The 15,216-nt window shown below is 52.4% G+C and overlaps 2 non-coding genes across 2 annotated transcripts; one reads left to right on the top strand and one right to left on the bottom strand.

Moving 5' to 3' along the window:
• Positions 1-2,721: 2,721 nt before the first annotated feature.
• TRNAE-UUC lies at positions 2,722-2,793 on the bottom strand. Its single transcript has one exon. It is a non-coding gene; the product is annotated as a tRNA-Glu (tRNA).
• A 6,906-nt stretch (positions 2,794-9,699) lies between these two features.
• Positions 9,700-9,772, top strand: TRNAK-CUU. Its single transcript has one exon. It is a non-coding gene; the product is annotated as a tRNA-Lys (tRNA).
• The last annotated feature ends 5,444 nt before the right edge of the window (positions 9,773-15,216 follow it).

Here is a 15,216-nt window from a genome sequence, read left to right as displayed (position 1 = left end):
TGTGTGGTGGCTTTGCAGGCTTTTGTATCCTGCAGCAAGTGACACACACACACATTGATGCACAAAGGGACTCACACAATCCCAAGAACACTCACACACAACACACCCAGAGGGACATGCTAGCTCCACCCCCAAAGAGAGAAACAATCACACCCCCAGCCACACTTACAATTACACACACACCAGAATATTCACAATAGTGCTCAGAGACACAACCGCACACAGTTCACTCCCAGTGCTCCCAACACAAGGACCTCCTGCCCTACACAGTCTGTGCCGAGGCCTGTGGAACTCACTGCCACTGGACAGCTACCCATGAGAACGGACCTTTCCATGAGACCAATAGACATGGCCGTGGTGACAGAGGGGGCTGGGCTCCCAGGGTCTGACCTGGGCTGAGACTGATTCTGACCTAGAGGGGGTCTATCCAGCAGGGGGCAGCGTGACCCACACAGAAACCCACCAGAAGCGCCTTTCTTAGCGGGTCTCCCAGGCCATCCCCCGCCCTGCCCCGGGTTGGGTAACAAAGGGGCAGTACGGGACTCTGGGCCGTGTCACAACCCGGCCCCAGCCCCTCGCTCCCACATGCTGTTGAGTTTGGTAACTACCAAGGGATTGCACAAGAGAGAGCCAGGGACAGAACCCAGGAGTCCTGGTTCTCCGCCCGACACACACGCTAACCACTGGACCCCACTCCCCTCCCAGGGCTGGAGGTAGAACCCAGGAATTCTGACCACCAACCCCCCCCGTTCTGACCACTCGACCCCACACTCCCCTTTTAGATTTTAGTACTGCTGCCTCTTCTATCCACCCACCCCACCTGTCCATCCCTTTGCTGCAGGTTTCTGGGGTGTCACCCCTGCTCTGCGCTCCCCCAGTGCAGCCCAAGGCTTTTCCTCCCCCCAACCACACATCCTCTCCCCCTCGTGCTAGATCATCTGCTTGCCCCCCTGTCCCCTCTCGGGGCGCGCTGTGCGGCGTGGCTGGGGATTGTGCAATGGCCCAGCACCAGGCAACACAGAACAAACTTGTCAGCACCATCCCAAGCAAATTGCACTTGCCTCAGAAAGACAGTGTTCCCTAGTGGGTGTAAATCACTGACCTCTCTCCTCTCTGAGCACTGACTGCCCCTCTGTTTCCTTGCCTCTCAGTCTGTGCAGATGGGACCTTTCCCTCCAGTGCTGGAGGATTCGCCCTTCTCATCTACCCTTGTCCCAAGCAGCACAGCGGGTGGGAATCTTACATGTACAGAGGAGACTTAGGAGCAGAAACCCCCCCAGACCTTCCATGCAATTGGCTCTTACCCCTCACTGAGCAGGATTGAAACTCCTGCAGGGCCACATCCCCTCTGGGCATGAGCAAAGCAGCAGGGTGAAAAAAAGGACCTGGAGATGTTACGGATTGAACCCAGGGCCACATACATGCAAACCATGTGCACTACCACTGAGCTACATCCTTAAATGTGCTGCAGACTGCACTCAGAGCTGTCCTATTTCCAGAGCATCCAGTGGTCTAAAAGCAGCATGGGGGACACATTCCCTTCTCTGAGGGCCAAACCTGCGGTCCTGGAGGCTGCTGGTTCTTAGGGTCACTCTTCAGCAGGGCCAGATTCTATGTGTGGGGCAGAGAGAGTGGGTGCCCTGGATACACTCAGCCCTCTCCCTGCATTGGGTGGGGGGTGCTGCCACCTCCTGCTGGAAGGTCATGTGTTGGGGGGAGGGGGGCACTGTGAGTCACTCAGCACCTGACCCTGGTGGCAGAAGTGCTGTGGGGAGCTCCAGATGTTTCTAGGATCTGCTATTGCTACCTGCCTATGAAGTCCAGCTTTCCCCAGCACATTCACTGCAGTGCAATGGGGTCACTGTTTCCATGGCTGAACAGCAAAGAATCCCTCCCAGTTTCCCTTCTAGCAGCAGCAGGATTAGCCTGTGTCAGTGGTTAATGAGGTGGATCTAGTTGTAGATTGTTATTCATTCCCCACCTTGACAATTCACACCGTCCCTTTCCCATGCAGATTCCCAGCACCTCTGTGATCCTGGTAGCAGGGGTTGGGGCCTGAGACTTTCAGGGTTCTTTTCCCCTCCACCTGGAGTGAACTCAGCTTTTCCCCCATCCCAGACAATCCATGAAATAACAACAGGGGCATAAAGAAAGAGGGGAGGGAACATCTCACGGCAAGGGCTGGATGTGCCCAGGGCCCCCTGCTTGTCCATTGTTTCCATGGAATTTGGCCCCCTGCTTTGCACAAGGGACAGAGAAAGATCTTGCTGTTCCTGTGTCTGTGCAAGGAAAATTGTGCTTCCCTAGGAAAGAGAGACGGGAAATGGCCCCATGGTGGGACAATATCCTCAGGATTAAGACCTAAGGACTCAGGCTGAGAACTGATAGAACTGCACTCATCTGGGATTTAACAAATTGTCTTTCATGGAGCAGGGCCAGATCCAGTTTTTTTGCCACCCCAAGTGGAAAAAAAAATAAAAAAGCTGCAATCAACTGCAGCTCTACCTGTGCCGCTTTTGGCCTCAAGTCCTTCCCTCTGAGAGGGATGAATTGCCGCTGAAGCCTCCCCTTTCCATTGACCGCCCCAGGCACCTGCTTGCTGCTCTGGTGCCTGGAGCCGGCCCTGCCATGGCGACACTGGGAAGATGGGGGAATCAGGAAAAACAGGGATTTATTTATTGTAAGTGAAGAATAACTGAAGGTTTTGGTTTAAAGTCATTTTTTCCTGACTGAGAATTGAACCCAGGTCATGGCAGTGAAAATGCCAAATCCTAACCACTAAACCACCAGGGAGGTGAGATGTTGTTTTTCTTCTCACTTATGTTACACTTTCTTAGGCTACTTTCTAGCCACTTTCAGAAGCTGCTCCATTGTCATTCCCTAAGGGGCTAAGAGCAGAGAACCCCTGTGCTCAGGGTCACAACCTCAGCCCAACCCAAGCCACTGAAACAAACTCAAATGATGCTTCAGCTTCCTCCAGCAGGATCACAGAGCCACACAAAGAAAACCCAGCAGGAACAATCCTCCTCTGCCTTCATTTACCCCATTGCAACCCTTTCAGCAGCCGACTCTTGGGAAGGACTCTGAGCTGATACGAGCCCTGACATAGAGACCAAGGGAGGGGTGTTGCTCCCCCCTGTGAGCTGATCACATTCTGACTCTGTGTAACGGGGCTCTGAGCTTTGCCATCTTGTGAGTTCTGTGTCCTCAACAAGCAACCACAGCGCTGACCCCTCCAGATCTTTCTGCTGGGAGCATGGGGATTACACAACAGCTGCCAGCCCTTTTTTCCTTTCCTTGTCCTCCTCGGCTTCCCCAGACCTTCCCCACAAATGGTTCTATCAGGCGCTGGAGGGATCTAAGGACCTGCAGGTTTCCCGAACCCACCTCTTAAGGAAAACAGTGATTCCCTTCTCTGACACTCCTGGGCCTGGGCTTCTTTTGAGTTTTTCCCAGGGGGCCTGATTCCCTGTGAAAATGTGTGTGTGGCACCAGCTTGTTTGCCCCGTCTCTGGGAGCTGAGAAACTTTTTCAGACTCTCCCCCACTAGAGGAGTCCAACAGCACCTCCCCTTGGTGCGAGAATCCTAAATTCCACCCTTTCACCCTGGTTACTCTGACCAGCTGATGGCGACAGCATGCTAAATCAACCCCAGCTCTCTGGTCTAAAAAGCAGCATTTAACCAGCCTTGTGGTTTGCTCACTGGAGACATAACGAACCAGGAAAGAAGGCAAATGTCAGACAGGGAACCTCAGCTCACAAATAAACACCCTCAGGCTCCTTCTACACTGCGACTATTCGAATCTCCACCATATCATTGCAATAGCAGGGGTCAGGATTTCTCTGGGGCACTGAAATGTTCCAGGGGATTGGTGTGTGAGCTCAGCCTTGCATTCCATCCCTGATGTTTCATGGACTAACAACAGCAGCAGAAAGAAAGAGCTGAGCCAATATCTCACTGTCAGAGGTGAAGGTGGCCATGTCCCCTCTGTCTGACCATCGCCATTGCAGGAGAGAAGGTTTCAATACAATTGAATGCCCTGGCTCAGACAAGAGACACAGGGAGGTTTTGCTGTTCATGGATCTGTGCAAAGGAAATTGTGTCTCTGTGTGAAATTTAGGTGGGAAATGAAACGTCCACATGGTGGCCAATGCCCTAAGGAATGTGGGTGATGGACTCTGGCTGAGAAATGATTTAACAGGAATATGTATCAATGTATTGCCCTGATTAAAATCTATGGCTGTAAGGTGCCACTGTTGTTAGTACTTGAACCTGCATGGAGACACCCGAGTGGGTGTCAAGTCCATTACCTTAACGAGGCGTAGTTGAATATTTTGTCAAGATCCAAATTTCTTGGTCAATGTCTAGTCAATGTCTAGATGCCAGAGAAAATAATACACTGATGATAATAAGAAGAATATAGAAAGATTTTGCAGTCACTATGGGCATAACTATTATGATTGTTTCATGTTTCACTCTTTATTTCTGACACCACCACTGCCTTTCCCTTTAGTCTTGTAGTTTACCAAGGGTAAAACTAAACATCTCTTCAGATACGAGGGAGTGTTTTGTGTTCATTCCTGTGAGCTACACAGGGGCTTGATGTAGCTGCTTTCAATCCTCCAGCTCCGCCAGGATAAGTAGCATTTCAGGCTGCCACTGAACAGAAGAAGGGAGATCATTTTTTGACAGGTTACGCCTACTCTTAAAGGTGTTTGTGTGGCTGGCAGTCCTGGTTCCCAGGTCTCTCCTGAGGGAAGAAAGTTTCTGTGCAAAATACTAAAACTTTTAAGAAGAGAGGAGGGAAAGGCGATGGCCACGTGATGGGGCCAGTATGTACCACAATATGGTTCTTTTATGTGGGATGACTCTGAACACTGACTGATCTCCACTCCCTTGTGTTTGAAGAGATGTTTAGTTTTGCACTTGGGAACCTGTAAGGCTGAAGCAATTTTATGGATGGTGACACTACGATTGAAGGGTTATTTCATGTTGTACAAATTGTTAAAAACACTTAGCTTAAACTGGAACTGCCTGTTATTAAAGGCTGGTTTCCCCACGCCAGTTCCATAAACTCTGCTAGAAACACCCTGGCTTCTCTCCTGCCTCGGTGGGAACTGGAGGGAATTGTCCCCTGCTGCCCTTGGCTCCAGGCTGGTTTTTCTGGGGAGGGGACATGGAATTGATTTGTTTGCTGTTGAGAAGGGAGCCAGGCCAGTTCTCAGGGAATGAGAACTCCCAGCATCTTCCCAGCCCAACCCAGGCTGCTGCCCTGTCCCAGTCTCTGTTCCCCTGGGGGCCCTGCGTGTTTGACTCTAGAGCAGGCCAAGAGCAGCAGCTGAGGTAGAGGACAGCCTGGGCCGGGCAGATGCTAGGAGCAGAGCACCAGAGGCCTCTACTGGCTCCCTCCTCAGCAGCAAACAATCAGTCCCCACCCGCACCCCGGGACAGCAGCCTGGCACCAAGGGCAGTGCCCAGTGGGGGTTTCTCTTTTTCCTCTTCCTGGGGTGAGCAGGGACCTGGGGGTGTTTCTAGCAGGGCAGTTGGAACTGAATTGGGGAACCAGCTTTTAATAACAGGAAGCTCAAGTTCAGACTAATTTTGTTACAATTTTCTTTATAATGTAAAATAATTCAAAAGTAAACAGGCAGGAATTATTGGAACTCTTTTCTCCCGGGCATAGAAAGAAACGGCTTTTTGGCTTTTCATGATACGGGAGTCAGGTTCGTTCACTGTTCAGAAGCAACATGCTCAGAAGCCTGTTGTGTTTCATTTCTTAGGTTCTGCTGCCATCATGTAGCCATTTCCTTCCCCTCCTTTCTGTCCAAAGCGCAGAGCCCAGTTCCTCCAGGGGGAGAAGGACATCTTTCTTCTTTCCTTCCTCAACGTCCCCCTTCTCTGGAGAGCCCTTTGCTGGGGTCTGGGTGGGGAACAGCCATTTCTGAGGATTAATTTCACACCATATTTGGTGTTGATATATAGATTTTACAGCCAGACTAGATCACTAGGTACCTCTGCTCTGACCGGAGTCATAACAGAGTCCAGACTCCTACATCCACCCCAAGATATTCTGGCTGAAAGAGGAGGGTTCATTCAGAAAGTCATCGTGTTTGGATGTAAAGGTGTGTAATGATGGGGAAATTGGCCCCTCTTTCAAGTTTAAATGTTGTAACTTCTACATCTAGACCAGAGTGGCCAACCTGAGCCAATGTAACTTGCAAACGTGCACCTTTGTATGCAACAGCTGAATCAGTTGTGAACCTTGCTACCATTATCATTATCCCTTTGAAATAATGATGGTGATGGACACTTGGCTGTATATCCCAGAGTGCTCTGGACATCTACATGTTGCATTAGCCAATCCAACCATTCGGCACTTGCAGATGGGCACCTCTGTATTGTGCCTGAGTCTTGTACAGCTATGAAAGGCTGGTAGATGCTGATATTTTCCCATCTTTTTAATCAGCACTAATATCCGGCCAGGCCAGGGCTGGGAAGAGAGAGCGAGCAGCAGGTTTCCCCTATTGTTTCCCGCTTGCTTTTTCTTGACTAGCTTCATCTCTGCACCAACAGGCACTTTTCTTATGTGAGGCTGGTTAGCTCAGTTGGCAGAGCATCAGACTTTTAATCTCAGGGTTCATGTCCCTGATCAGGTGATAAACTTCTCCCCATGATTATAAATACCTGATTTTCTGGAATCTTCTTTGGTGTTACTCTTTCTCTTCAGGATTTTCCCTTTTCTCAGAAGGGCCTGGGGGGGCGGGATTGAAGGGACAACTTCCTGACAGCCCCTCTGTCCTCACAGGCTGGAGGAATAAAGTCCTCTGGGCGTAGAGCATGTTCCTTCCCTGCACACACAAACACACAGAATATCCCTAAGGAATTAGAATCACCTGCTGCCTTCCCCTGTCCTGCTGGATCCCCAAATGAGGATACTCTTCAGCCCAAACCCATGTCCCCTCTACTCCCAGTGCCCCTCAGACCCAACCCACAACCCCTCCTATGCTCACTGCTCCTCACTCCCAACCAGAGCCCGCTCCTCTGTCCCAACCCACAGCCCCCTCCTATTCCCAGTGCCCCTCAGACTCAACCCACAGGCCCCTTCTCCTCACGCTGCTCCTCAATCCCAACCCACAGTTCCCTCCTTCCCTCCAGCAGCAGGTACTTCAGACCCCCTCAGGAAGATTTTCTTGCAAGGTTTCGTGTATGAGTCTGCATGTGGATTTTACAGTATGTTGGAAATAGGTTGGGTTGCTTGCCGAAATGATCACTTGTGGCTGGTGTTGGATTCTCGGTCTTCTTATTATTGGATCAGGAGAAACAAAGGGTTGTTATCCTTGATGTGTGAATCAAGGACTCAACCCTGGGTGTAAACTAAATGAGCTGCCCACAGATTTTAGAGCCACAGCGTGCATTTGGTGCGAGTGATCAGACCTGCGCCTGTCCCAGAGGGAGGAGGTCATCTGCAAGGGGTTTAGACCACTGACCTATCAGCTCTTAACTCCCAAACTTTCAGTAACTCTAGTATCAGTACCAGTGAGTGTAATTTAAACGATAAGAAAAAACACACTGGGCTAGACCAAAGGTCCATCTAGCTCTGTATTTTGTCTCCTGACAGTAGCCAATACCAGGTGCTCTAAAAGCATCTTAACAAGGCACCACTGTGAGTTGAACCCAGCATCTCCTGTTTACAAAACAGGTACATTAATCAGCTAAACCATAGTGCCTACTGTAACTAAGGTACAGTGTCTGCTCACACCTGACTCCCTGCCATCCCCCCCTGGGCCTGACAAGCTTTGCTTGTGTTTGGATTCTGCAAAGCAGAGGAGCAGGTGAGGTTTTCCTTGCAAGCTGTGTGTGTGTGTGAGAGAGAGAGAGAATCTTTGGCCAGGTCTGCACTACACAGTTATTTCAGCAGAATTATATTGCTCAGGTGTGTGAAAAACACACAACGTTCCCTCGGTCGGCAGCTTGTGGCTGGTGTACACACTGCAATGCCACATCTGGCGACAAAACTGCCCTGTTTAGGCGACAAAATAAAACCACATCGACGAGAGGCCTAGAGCTTTTTGAGCAAACTTAAAGTGACAGAGTGTCAGTATAGATGCTGCTGTTCATTATATCACCATAACTGGCCTCCTCCAGTATCCCACAATGCCCGCCGTGAACTCGCCTGCCCTGCATTCCTGCTACAGAGCCATGGGCCCCTCCCCTTTCATCGCTCTGGGAAGTTCTGACAGCTGAGCATGCTGCTCTGCTCTGGCAGCCAGGAGCAAATCACTGCCGTGGATGCTGCTCTCTCCTGCCCTGCGAACACAGAGCAGGGTGGCGGGAGCTTCCTTACATTCGGGGAGGCACCGGCATCCGAACTGTGACACCCCCAGGACACCCATTCCCTCGAGGGGGCTCTTACCTTCTAAAATCACTAAAAGGGAAGGAGAAAACTCAAAATAGGTTCCTCCTGGTGCTCACGTCCTTGAACCTGAATACTCTTTCTGTCCTCAAAGAGAGACCTGGAGGAGGAGACTTGCTGAAGCAAAGCCACAGGGGTCTTTTAGGTTTCCCTGGCCCCTTGCCCCTGTCCTGCCTGCCTGATGTCAGCATCCCTCTGTGAGGTCACCACCTCCCCACCACCTTTGACCAATAGTCTGAGGTCCTGTAAAAGGCCTTTGTGATGTCACTGCCACACCCCTCCCTTGCTGGGCTAATGTCCTGCCCCTGGCCAGGCACTTTGGAGGTTTGAGCTACTCCCTGTGGATCACCCCACTCAAGGAGCGTTCGTTCTAGGCAGCAAGCCGGCTAGACAGGAAAACATCAGACGCTGCTCCCAATGCTACACTCAGTTTTTCAGAAATTAGTCGACTTTATGGCCAGAAGAGACCATTTGAGCATCTAATCTGACCCCCTGCATATCACAGGCCTCCTGTATGACACAAGAGCTACTTTTGGGGCAAACACATTCCAGAAAGGCATCTAGTCTTCATGAAATGACATCAGGAGATGGCAAATCCACTTTCCTTGGTAGCTTGTTCCTGTGGTGAATCATCCTCGCTGTTGAATATTTGTGTCTTATTTCTAATATGAATTTTTCTCTTTTCACCTTCCAGCCATTGGGTCTTGTTATGCCTTTCTCTGCTCGATTAAAGAGCCCTTTAATACCCAATCTTTTCTCTCCATTAAGGCCCTTCAACACTTCAATGAAGTCACCTTTCAATCTTCTTTTGATAAGCTAAACAGGTTGAGCTCGTTCAATAGCTCACTAGAAGACATTTTTCTCCAACCCTCAGAACATTTGGTGGCTCTTTGCTGCCCCAGCTCCAATTTCACAACATCTTTTTCAAATGAGGACACCAAAACTAGAGGCAGTATTCCAGTGAGTCTCACTGATGCTGTGTTGGAAAACATCCCAGACAGAGAAGCAACAGGCTAAACTACTTCCATGCAGCTGCCAAAGTAGCTCAGTTGGGAGCGTGTTAAACTGAAGATCTAAAGGTACCTGGTTCTATCCTGGTCTTTGGCAGGCCCTGTCATTCCTCTTTGTGCAGGGGTGGCTTGTTTTCTGGGAGCACAGCAGTGCCTGCACCCAAGGTGAGTTCCTGAGCTTGGGCTCTGCAGTAGGAAAAGATACTGTGGGCTTCTGCCTCTAGTTGGCTGCCTGACCTTTAATGATGAGAAATAAGAGCTGTCTTTCCCAACAAGCCCAAGTAGCTCAGTTGGTAGAGCATCAGGCTCTTAATCTGAGGGTCCAGGGTTCAAGCCCCTGTCTGGGCGCTCAGCTTTTAAGTTGCCTTGTGTGCCAGGAGCCAAATGATTCCTGGTGCTCTCCACCAGCCACATGTGGATTCCCAGAAGCCGTGGCCATTTCCTGGAAAGGTTCCTTTCCTCAAGAATCAGGAGAGAGGCCACATGCACAGTCTCTGGCTGGCAGGAAGCGCTGTGGGGCCAGGTGCTGAGAAAGCCCAGAGGGGGAGCAGTGGGGAAGAGAGACAGAGAAGCAATGAGGACAGAGCACAAGTGTACAGGGGGTTCAGGTCTAGCTATTGTGGGGAACTTCCCTGGTTTCTACATGACCCTGGTGCTGCAATTGGTGGGAGGAAGGATCTGAGTCCCCACCCCCTTACCCAGAGGCTGCCTGACCCCAAGGACGCTCTTTCTACTCTCCTGTGTGGCAGAGACCTCGTAACCCTGACAAGGCTGGGCCTAGGAATCCTGGGGGGTTTGACCCCCAATCTTGTCATGATCACTTGAACAGGGCTACAGTGTCCCCACTCTGGGCACTTCCCTGACCCACTCCTCACTGCATGTGCTTCAAGCAAACACCATTTATTACCCAGCAATCAATGTAAAACACAAGGAAAGATGGGAAAGGAAAACACGTCACCCTGTTCTGTGGCGCAGGGAGATCACAACCAGCGTCTCTGGAGGATCAGGGCAGATCACAGTCTCTCCCTCACATGTCCCAGGCCTCCTCCCCAGGCCCTGGCTGTGCTGCAGGGACACCACGGGCTGGACACTTGCTCTGGCAGTGGCCACACGCTCTAGGTGACAGGCCCCTTGTTCCCAGTGTCAGTCCCCATGTAGGGGATATGATCCCCCCACCCCCAAAAGTCTGGCCTGCAAGATCTCTTGACGGGTGGCATCTCCTTGCACTGGGCCTTCTGCCCAGGGTCCCCCTCGCTCTCCCACCCACGCTGCTCACTGCACCCACCTCCAGCCCCAGTACTGCTGCGGCTCTGCCTCCAGCTCCCTGGACTGCTCCTCTGGCTCCGCTTGCTGCAGCTCTTCTCCCAGCACAGATCTGCTCCCTGGTCAGCTTCTACGGCTCGTGCTGCTGCGGCTCGGCTCCCAGCACAGATCTGCTCTGGTTCTCCCTGGCTGGTGCAGCTCTGCTCCCTGGCTCTTCTCGGGCTCCTGCTCTCTCCTTAGCTCCGCCCCACTCTGGCCCAGGCAGTTCCAGCTCCCACGGAGGATGGGACCCCCTGGCCTGGTGACTCCCTCATTACACTGCCTGGTCTGTCAGTGCGGCTAACTTGGAGCTTTGGCCTCTCCCCATTGCCTCTGGGGACTGTCAGTCTCAGGGGCCTGATTTCCCATTGGCCCTTCCCCCTTCTATTGGTGCTGGGAACTAGCCAACCAACCCCCGACTAAGTTTTAGAAGGGGCCAACAGTCCCTTACATGAGCCAGTCCTGTGAGGGTCACCACTGTGCAGAGAAAGCAGCACAAGCTGGTCCCATGGTGTAATGAGCAGCACTCAGGACTCTGACTCCTGCAATCTGAGTTCAAACTTCAGGGGGACCTTGTGTTGGCTTGTGATAAAGCCCTGGAGCTCACAGTGATTAACTTCCCTGTCTCCAGCTGTGCAAGAGCAAATCTTTCCCCTCCTGCTGGGTGACTTGCCCACTGGAGACAGGTCTTGGGTGGTGAATGGCCAAAATTGGTTGGGCCTCTAGAACTTGTGACCCTGTGTTTTGACCAGGTCATTGGGATTCTTGCTGCTTCACATGAGGCTCACAAGTTTGGCCATTTTGCTTGCAGCCACATGTTACCTCTTGTCCACCTGGCACTTGAAGAAAGGAGGGCCAGGGCCAGGCTTCATAGTCAGGGCTAGGCAGCAGGGAGGCAGAGTCCCAGGCTGGAGCCCAGCACCTCTCCTCCTCTGGGCACCTAGAGCAGAGGCGGCTGGTACTGACAGCTCCAAGGGAAGGCTTCAAAGCTACAGAGCAACCGAGGTCACGGCCAGAGGATGGGAGGACCATGCCTATGCATGGCCAGCAGACGGCCACAAAGACACCCAGCCAGCCTGCTCCCTGTCATGCCGAACCCCCACTGAAGACGTGCTTAATCCACTTGCTGATCAGGAGGAAAACCTGTCAAAATCTGTGTGCAAAGAGGACTCGCTTGGCTTGGAAGGACTGAGGAAAATGAGGGAGTGAAAAAAATAACCAGTGAGAGAGACAGAATGAAAAGAACGTGAAAGGCAGAGAAAGAAATAAAGGGAGAGAAAAAAACATTAGAAAAAGAAGGAAAGAAAGCAAGAGCGTGGAAGGTAGAGGGGGAAAAAGAAAGCAAGAACATACAAGCTAGAGAAGGAAAGGAATGAAAAAGAATGAATGAACCACAAGCGCTAGTTGAAGCTGGAATGGGAGAGTCAGAGAAAGGACAGACTGACCCGTTAAGTAAGGTTGCACCCCAGATTCTCCATGTTGGAGGAACAGGACCCCCATTTCCATCCTGGCCCTGCTTGGAGGGACCATCCATAGGTGCCTATTGGCACCCCCATACTCCGAGGAGGGGACAAGCCCCCCCCATACCTTCCCCTCGGGACACGGGCTCTCCCCAATCCTGACCCCCTTCCCGCACGCTCCTGGGAATGAGGGGAAGGTGCGGGGAAGGCGTGTGCTGAGCAGCACCATGGGTGTCTCTCTCTGGGGTGAAGGAAGAGGATATTTTTTGTACCAGAAGGAAAGAGCAGGGGGCGGGGGCGTTTGTGGAGCCGGGGCGCACATCACAGAGAGGAAGTGAACACAGCCCAGCGTGAGCCCAGTGCCAGTTGGAGCCGAGACGCGCATACTTGGAGGACCATCTCCAGAACCTACCTTGATGGTGCCGTCCATCACCGCTCCCACATGGAGCTCCCCACCTAGTCCTCCCTGGACGAGGTGAGGTGATGCATCGGCAAAGGGGGCGGTTTGAGCAGGGTTCTGTGTGTGTGTGTGTGTGTGCGTCTAATTTGGGGAAGTGAAGTCACAAACTGCTGGGGCTGGTTTCCTATTGGTGTGACCGATTTTTGCAAAGCTTCCCCACCCCCACATCTTCTTTTAGCACTAGGGCTTTCTGCGCTGCCGTTGACAAGGCAGCATCAAGGCCCCCGTTGTGCCAGGGGCTGCACAGACACAGAGACAGTCCCTGCCCCAGCTGAGATCAGACCCCATTGGGCCAGGCACCACTCAGACACAGCAAGATACAGGCCATGCCCCAGAGAGTTTACAGGCTCCATACCCAAAAAGTGGGAGGAGAAACTGAGGCCCAGGGTCAAACAGCAGCACTGAGAATAAAACCCAGGAGTCCTGGCGCCTCCTGCTCTAACCACTAGACCCCACTCTGCTCCCAGAGTTGGGGACAGAACCCAGGAGTCCTGGCTCCCCAAAAGGGCGGCAGTGGGGTCTAGTGGTTAGAGGAAAGGATGATGGGTGTCAGGATTCCTAGGTTCCAGTCCCAGCGCTGGGGTTAGAGTGGAGTCTCGTACGTTAGCACAGGTGGGGCTGGGAGCCAGGACTCCTGGGTTCTTCCCATTCCCCCCCGAACCATCTTGCACAGCAGGAGGGGGCTGGGCAGGAAGCGGTGATGGGGTGAAAACTACCAAGAAATGCAAATCCTCGAAGGAGCCTGTGCCAGGAACCAGGTGGTACAGAAACCACGGCCCCATCCCCACCTCTGATCCCCACTTGGCTGGCACTGGATCGTGCCCTCTGTGCCCCCCCAATCCACCTCCTGTGAGCCCTGGGGGGCAGGGAATAGCCATGGTGCTGGGCCCCCCATCCAATTGAAGTATTCAGTGTTGCAGTGACCCAAGGTGTGTGCACAGAATGGGGATGGAGTGTGTATGCGTGGGTGGATGGATTGATTTCTGCATGTGTTTGTGTATGTGTGGTTTTCTGTAAGGGTTTTGTGGGGGGCGGGGTGTCATTACAGCTGTGGGTGTTGTGTTTGTGGCTGTGCAAGTGTGTGTGTTCATGTGGCCATAGGCGGCAGGTTTGTATAATTTTTGGTGGGGCCCAAAATGGTGGTGCCCCCCCGCTCCCGCCCTGTAAGCCGATATAAAATGAAGCTACAACGCGTCAGCGCCACAAGATTACAAGGGTCAATTAAAAGTGGAAAGTCAGAAGCAGCACTTGCCTACTTCAATATACGGTATTATATTTTGTTGCATCTGTTGTGATGAAGTGGGAATGTTCTTAATATTTTCTCTGAATACTGTGTGGGTGCCTCAGTTTCCCCTGCAAGATGCCAACTGAAGGTGTTGGGGACAAAGAGATCAGGTGGCCTCCTTGTCCAGAAGAGACACAGAGGCCAGAGGAGGGAGTGTCAGTTTGGAGCTGGCTGGGGAAATTGGGAGAGACCCAGAACTTGGTTCTGGGCTCCCCACCCCCCAAGATGGACCTGACAGAGGGGTTCTGTTTTCTGTACCAACAAGCTCTGTTTAAACTGTGTTCCCGTCATCTAATAAACCTTCTGTTTTACTGTCTGGCTGAGAGTCACATCTGACTGCAGAGTTGGGGTGCAGCGACCTCTGGTTGCCCCAGGACCAGCCTGGGCAGACTCACTTTGGAAAGTGCATGACGTGGAAGGGCATGCTGAATGCTCCGAGGTCAGACCCAGGAAGGTGTAAACTTCTTGCCCTGGAGACAGTATGCTCCGAGAGAGGAGGCTCCCCCAGAGTCCTGACTGGCTTTGTATGGAGATGTTCCAAAGCATCACAGCATCCCCTTCCACACCGTGCACTTCCCAGAAGTCCGCACAGGCACTGACACTCCCTCCTCCGGCCTTTGTCTCTTTTCCAGGCATTAGGAGGCCACCTGATCTCTCTGTTCTCCAACACCTTCAGTTGGCACCTTGCAGGGGAAACTGATTTGGGAGAAATGAAGTAAAAGCTGCCCAAACCGAGCTTGAGCACTCCTGAATTTTGAGGTGTTCAAATCTGGAAGGCAGGTGCTGGGGGTGGGAGAGGGCTGTGGGCTCCATGGGGGAGCATGGCAGCAACTGTCTGGAGCTGCATGGAGCCAGATACGCTGGTCTGAGTGGCACAGTAAGCAGTTTGGGGGTTGGAGAAGAGGTAGGGAGTTCCGGGGGGCAGTCAAGGGACAAGGAGCAGGGGGAGTTGGATGGTGCAGAGGTTCGAAGGGGCAGTCAGGGGACAGGCAGCAATTGGATAGGCATGGGAGTCTAAGAGGTTTATCAGGGGACAGGTAGGGGGTGCGGTCCTGGGGGGGGGAAGTTGGGTGGGGTCTCAGGAGGGGGCAGTTGGGGACAAGGAGAAGGGAGGCTTAGATAGGGGCTGAGGTCCCAAGGGGCAGTTAGGGGCAGGGGTCTCGGGAGGGGGTAATTGGGGAACAAGGACCAGTGGGGCTTAGATAGGGGGTGGAGGTTCTGGGGGGCAGTTGGGGCAGGGGTCTGGGGAGGGGGCAATCAGCGGACAGAGGCTGGGATTCAAAGG

Source organism: Mauremys mutica, unplaced genomic scaffold (genome assembly GCF_020497125.1).
Source record: "Mauremys mutica isolate MM-2020 ecotype Southern unplaced genomic scaffold, ASM2049712v1 Super-Scaffold_100297, whole genome shotgun sequence".
Classification (NCBI taxonomy): Eukaryota; Metazoa; Chordata; order Testudines; family Geoemydidae; genus Mauremys; species Mauremys mutica.
Note: the sequence above shows the minus strand (reverse complement) of the source record. Positions and strands in the feature narration are given on the sequence as shown.